At 29.7% G+C, this 6,579-nt stretch overlaps 1 long non-coding RNA gene across 1 annotated transcript in view; it reads left to right on the top strand.

Moving 5' to 3' along the window:
- The window catches only part of LOC107634404, a 6,568-nt gene continuing 6,248 nt past the window's right edge, over positions 6,260 to 6,579 (top strand). Inside the window, exon 1 of the long non-coding RNA XR_002359279.1 lies at positions 6,260 to 6,387. This is a non-coding gene — a long non-coding RNA (uncharacterized LOC107634404). The remainder of the gene's footprint in view (positions 6,388 to 6,579) is intronic.

Below are 6,579 nucleotides of genomic sequence, written 5' to 3'. Positions count from 1 at the left end.
ATTAAAATTAAAAAAATTACATAAATTCCGTTTTTCTTTTCTTTTCGTAAAAAAGTTATAATGAGAATTGGAGAAGGAGATTTTATTTTTTTGGTATTGGAAGAAGGAGATTTTAATTAGATCTTAATTTGTATAACAAATCCTTTAATATGTTTAATATGTTAAAGCCCATTTCAACCTAAATTCAAAAAAATGTTAATGCTTTAAAATTAAAAATTATGCAAAAAGTGCAAAAAGTTGAAATTGAACACAACAAGCCTAATTGGGAGGAAGAGAACTAAACCAACACTACAAGAAAAAAAATTTAATGACAATAATATTATCACAATTTCTCCTTTTAAAATTATTTTTTAGTGGAGACTTTTATATTTGTCATTAATAATGTGAATTATGATAGCCATTTGAGCTATTACCCCTAAAAAAGCTAAAATTTTAAAAATAACAAAAAAAAATTTGAACTCCATTTAAAGAGTTTGTCGCTGGCCTATAAGTTACTGCGTACACAAGATAAGATTTGAATCCTTAATACTTACTTAAGTGGATGAGTAAAATAAACACTCAACCAACCTAAATTGATTCATATATATGAAATTAATAGTTAAAAACTATTAAATAACAATTTAGTAAACATATCAAATTTCTTATGTTAGTGTTATAGCTTCACTTGAAGATATCTGAGTTTCTACCAAGGCAGAAACATCACTCTCTCAGTACCTGACTTTTTCTCACACAAACTACTCTCTTAGTGCCTTATTCTCTCTGAAAACCACACACCGATCTTCTTCTCGATGCCGCTTTCACATCTCCATCATTCTATGTTTTTCATCACTTGAATCTCTTCCAGTTTTTACCTTAATCTTAATCGTGCTCTGAATTTTTTCTCGGACAAGTATGTAACGATTTCGATTGAAATCTCAATTGCACTCTAGTCATCAGGTATGAGTTTCTTAAGCCTCTTCCAATACTGATTCTTGTGCTCTCAATTTGTGTTATATTGTATCTTTTTCTCGTATCCCTTATTGATTTTTGATTTTATCTGAGTTAATTTTTCTCTTACATTTGATTTTTCTTTTCTTAGTTCTGATCACTATCGCATACACTTATTACAGACTAAACCCGTAATTCAGTGATTTACAATCATAATTTGGTGAGGATTTTCTTTGCTTAGTGATTCAGCAATGCATTATCGGTTTAAGATTCTAGTAATATTTTTTTTTAACATTTCCCCTTCGATTTTCTAAAGTTTTTTGGAATTCATCGTAGTCAAGGTATCCACCATGTGTTGAGCACATCGAGCTCATAATAGCCTGCCACATCTTGTAATGTGCATCACCGTAATAGTTTACTTTCTCATAGCAAGCACATAGGATAATGAATTTTTATTTGTAGTTGTTAATAGTTTGGACCATATGCTTGGAAAACATATAAAAAAGTGTATAATGAAGTTCTACATATTGGTTTCTGCTTTAAAAAAACTTTTGATGCAAAATCTATAAGTGAATGCTTTTAAAAGATTTTCATTGTTAATTAAAAAATTATTTTGTAGATAATTATGAAAATACTCATATCATAGGGTCAAGGATTGGATTTATGGATCTAACTGCCCTCAACATGGAGATATTATGGCATTTCAATAACCATTTGTGTTCTGATTTTTCATTATTATTATTGCTCCTTAGCTTCCATAATAATAATGCTAGCAAGGTTCATAGTCCTGTTCAATAACCAATGGTGTATAGGCTTGTTCTGCCAATAGCTTTGTTTGCGTGCCTCTCTATGATACGTTTGGTGAGTTTTTTGTGAATTGTTTTCATTGAAAACTTTAACTTCTATACATTGATAAATGTTGGTATAAGATTTTTATATAGTTTTATATAGGGTTGAGTACGATTTTGGTACCTAATGTAGAGGCCGAAAATTTATTTTGTTTTTGGCCTTTTTTCGTTACAAAATGGTCCCAAATGTTTCAGTTTGTTTTAAAATTGTCCTTCAGACAAAAATACCCTTCCCCTTCTTTCTCAAAATCAACCAAAAACAAAAGCAGAATCTAAAGCTGAACCAGAAGTGGAAGAACAGCAGAAGCAACATCAATGAAACAACAACAACCAGACAAAGAAAAACAACAACAACAATGGATCATGTATACAATTAACCATTAACAGAAATTCAATAACCTAAGCCAATTCTATCAAACCTAAGCTAATTCAACAACAACAACAACAACAACAACAACAACAACAACAATAACAACAACAATTCAGCAACAACTTTCAGCAATTCAATAACCTAAGCTAATTCTATCACACCCACCTAAAATTAACTAACAGAAAATCAAAATTCCGCTAAACTAATCCAGAATCAAATCAAAGAACTAACACTAATCAAAAATAGAAATTGAAAGCAAAATGGTAACTTGGATTATGAAAATAGAAAAGAGGGACAGGGGAGGCAGTGGTGGAGCGCCAGCAGTCTGGAGGGAGGGGAATGGGCAGTGGTGACTCTGGTTCCTTTTGCGACAGGGATTGAGGGAGGCAGGGGCGAGATGGCGCGAACGGACAGTAGGGAAGAAGGGCTCTACGTACCACGTTGCTGCGCGGTGGTGAAGTAGGGAAGGCTCGCCAGCGGTGACCTCTGGTTCGAGGAGGTTCGAGACAGGGAAGGAGAGAAAGAGGAGAGAGGGTCACGGTTGCTCTGGGGTAAGCGCGAAAGAGAGAGGAGCAGCGGCAGCGGCAAGGATCAGCGGCGGTGGCCCTTTTCCTCCCCCTTCCCCTTCCCCTTCCCTTCCCTTCCCCACCTTTCCTTCCCCCTCTTTTGAACCAACTCCCCCCAGTGTGCGTGATTCCTTTCCCCCTTTTCCCCTTATTCAACGTTTTTTTAGTTAGGGGTATTTTCAGAATAAAAATAAAAAATTTGGTAAAAATGACGATTTTAAAATAAATTAGAACCTTCGGGACTATTTTGTAGCGAAAAAAATCTGGAGACAAAATAAATTTTCGGCCTCTACGTTAGGAACTAAAATCGTACTTAACCATTTTATATATAAAATTTAAACCCCTTTTAAGTAGTTATTTGATTTAAATAATGCCAAAATTCAAACTGAAGGTATCATTTTTGGATAATGGCTTTGAAGGAAAATTGACAATACATGCCAGTGTCTCATTTATATTTTAATGAACTTCCACCTACCAAGCATTCATTCAGCTATATTTAAAAATAAAAATTCAATAATTTATTTATCTGCAATATTTATTTGACAGGATGAATTAAGATTATTGAAATACGAAATTGAGATTTGCTTTTGCTCTTTTCTGTAATGGTTACAAATAGAAACAGGATGTGATGCTTATTTGAAGATTGAAGTTGGAAGGAAAGTTAAATCTAGGGTTGTAACATTTGGGAGACAGGGGGTTTGATTGGTTGGATTAGCTAGGTTTGAGATTTATAGCTATTATAAGTTTGTATTGCTGTCTTGGTATGAATGAATTAAGATTTTTGTTTATATTTGATAGAAACCATGTATTACCTTTAATTTTCTACGGTTAGTGAGATAAATTAATCTTAGAATACTTCCCTATTAGAGATTTGAAAAGCTCATGCCAATCTTCAGATGATATTTGTAATTTGTTATTATTTGTCACTAGTTAGTAGTTACATAGGTATATAGTTATACAATGAAAAAATGGTGATGAGATGAATAGTGATGGACTCAAAAAAATTTTAAAAGTGGAAGCAAAATATGCATATTAAAATAAATTTTGTTGAATATTATTAATTATACTAAAAATATAATAGAGATATAAAAATTAAAAAGAGTTAATAAACACTTTTATTCTTAAAATACTATTCATTATATATAATTTATAAAAAATATTTTTTTTATTTCTAAAATTTAAAATTAAAATATTTTAATTAAATTATAGATAATAACTAATCTTTTTTAAATGACTATGTAAAAAAATACATATTTTAATATATCAAAATTAATTTCTATGTTTTTAAACAATTGTTCTACTATTCATTATAATTTTCAAATACTAATTACCACCCATTCAATTAGAAAATTTATTTGTTATAATATTTATGTCATAAAATACTTTTTAATCCAAAATAGTTGTTACAAACAAGATTATTTAAGAGATAAAATTAAAAAGTACAATTATTCTCCACGTACAAGTCATTTTATGATACAAGTCCATACAAGTCATTTATATTCACGCGCGCACGTTCTTCTTCGTATTGCTGCTGCACATTCTTCTTCTTCTTTATTTTTCTCTTTCGTTATCGTCGTCACCAACACCACTTCATCCTCCTCCTCCTCCTCTTCCTCCTTCTTTTTTCATTGGAATTTCTTCTCCTCCTTCCTTTTCCTCCTTCTCTTCTATCATCTTCATTATCATAATCATCATCGTTATAGTCATCATCTTCTTCTTCTTATATGTATCGTCATTATCGTTATCGTATAATTTTTGCCATATTGATGGCATTGCCTGATTCAAAATTAAAGAAAATGTTTTTGTGCATTTGTAGCAAAATTTCGATGTAGGAGTTCTAAATCTGAATTGTTATTGTGATGAACATGTTCCATTATCATTTTGGTGTATTTTAGAAAACTTTGGATGTATTTTAGAAATCTTGAGGTGTATTTTGAAAATATTTCAGTGTATTTTTATTCTAATAAGTTCTGCATAATTCAAAATTCTTTCTCTTCTTCTTCGTAATCTTCTGTTGCTGCTTCTTCTTCTTTTTCATCATCATCATCATCTTTTTTCCTTATTAATCTTTTTTTTCTTGTTTTACCTTTTCAATTTTCTTCTTATTTTACTCTCTTAAGAAGAATAAAAATAAAAAAAATCAAACAAATAAGAAGAAGAAACAAATAATACTGCAAAATTACTTGGAATTGAAGAGGATGAACATATATTTATTCAACTAAAAGAAAGAAAGAAATAAGAAAAAAAAAGAAGAAAATGCATTAAAGAAAATATTTTTCTACATTTGTAGCAAATTCGATGTAGGAGTTCTAAATCTGAATTATTATTGTGATGAATTTGTTCTATTATCGTTTCGGTGAATTTTGAAAAACTTTTAGTGTATTTTAGAAATTTTGCGATCTATTTTTGGAAATATTACAGTGCATTTTTATTCTTATAAGTTCTGCATAATTCAAAACTCTTCCTCTTCCTCCCCCTCACCTTCTGCTGCTGTTGTTTCTTCTTTTTCATTATCAGCATCATCTTCTTTTTTTATTCATCTTTTCCTTCTTGTTTTACCTTCTCAAGTTTCTTCTTATTTTACTCTTTTAACAAGAACAAAAATAAAAGAATCAAACAAAGAAGAAAAAACACATAATACTGTAAAATTACTTGGAAGAAAATGAACCTACATTCATTCATCTAAAAGAAAGAAAGAAACAAAAAAAAGAAGAAAAAAATGCATTAAACAAAATATTTTTATGCATTTGTAGTAAAATTTCGATGTGGGAGTTCTAAATCTGAAATGTTATTGTGATGAATCTGTTCCATTCTTATTTCGGTGTATTTTAAAAACTTTCAGTGCATGTATTTGGAAATCTTGCGGTGTAATTTGGAAATATTTCGATGATTTTTATTCTGATAAGTTCTGCATAATTTAAAACTCTTACTCTTCCTCCTCCTCATCTTCTGTGGCTGCTTCTTCTTTTTCATCATCATCATCATCATCATCATCATCATTATCTTCTTTTTTTTTCTTATTCATATTTTCTTTCTATTTTACCTTCTCAAGTTTCTTTTTGTTTTACTTTCTTAACAAGAATAAAAACAAAAAAATAAAACAAAAAAGAAAAAGAAACACATAATGCTGTAAAATTATTTGAAAGAGGATGAACCTACATTCATTCAACTAAAAGAAAAAAAGAAATAAAAAAAAGAAGAAAAAATGCATTAAAAAAATATTTTTGTGCATTTGTAACAAAATTTCGATGTAGGAGTTTTGAATCTGAATTGTTATTGTGATGAATATGTTTTATTCTCGTTTCGGTGTATTTTTATTCTGATAAGTTCTACATAATTTAAAACCCTTTCTCTTCCTTTTCCTCATCTTCTACAGTTGCTTCTTTTTCATCTTCTTATTTCATATTCTTATAAATTTTTTGGAAGGAAAAAATCAAACAAAGAAGAAAAAATACATAATTTTGCAAAATCAATAGAAAGATGAGAAGGGAAAAAAATGGAAGGAAAAAAATGCAGCAACAACAGTAATAAAAATAACGAAGATGAAGATGAAACATGCGAAGAAAAAAGAGGAGAAATTCAAAGAATAAGGAGAAGAAGAAGAAAGAGGAGGAGGAAGAAGAACGTGGGATACAAACGTTGGAGGAGGAACAACGTGATTTCACGCACGCGTTATGTAAGTGGATTTTGTTGGATTAGGGTTAACTTGTATGAATTTGGATGCCAAAATGCTTGTATGTGTAGCAGAACTCTAAAAAATATTATATAATTTTAAAATAAAGAATATTAATTAATAAATAGATACTATTTTTTCTTATCTCAACTAATTTTTAAAAACAAAAAAGATATTAATAATTTTATTTATATT

The sequence above is a fragment of the Arachis ipaensis genome, chromosome B03, assembly GCF_000816755.2.
Source record: "Arachis ipaensis cultivar K30076 chromosome B03, Araip1.1, whole genome shotgun sequence".
Classification (NCBI taxonomy): domain Eukaryota; kingdom Viridiplantae; phylum Streptophyta; class Magnoliopsida; order Fabales; family Fabaceae; genus Arachis; species Arachis ipaensis.
The sequence above is the reverse complement of the archived record's forward strand: the minus strand, read 5'-3'. Positions and strand labels throughout refer to the sequence as shown.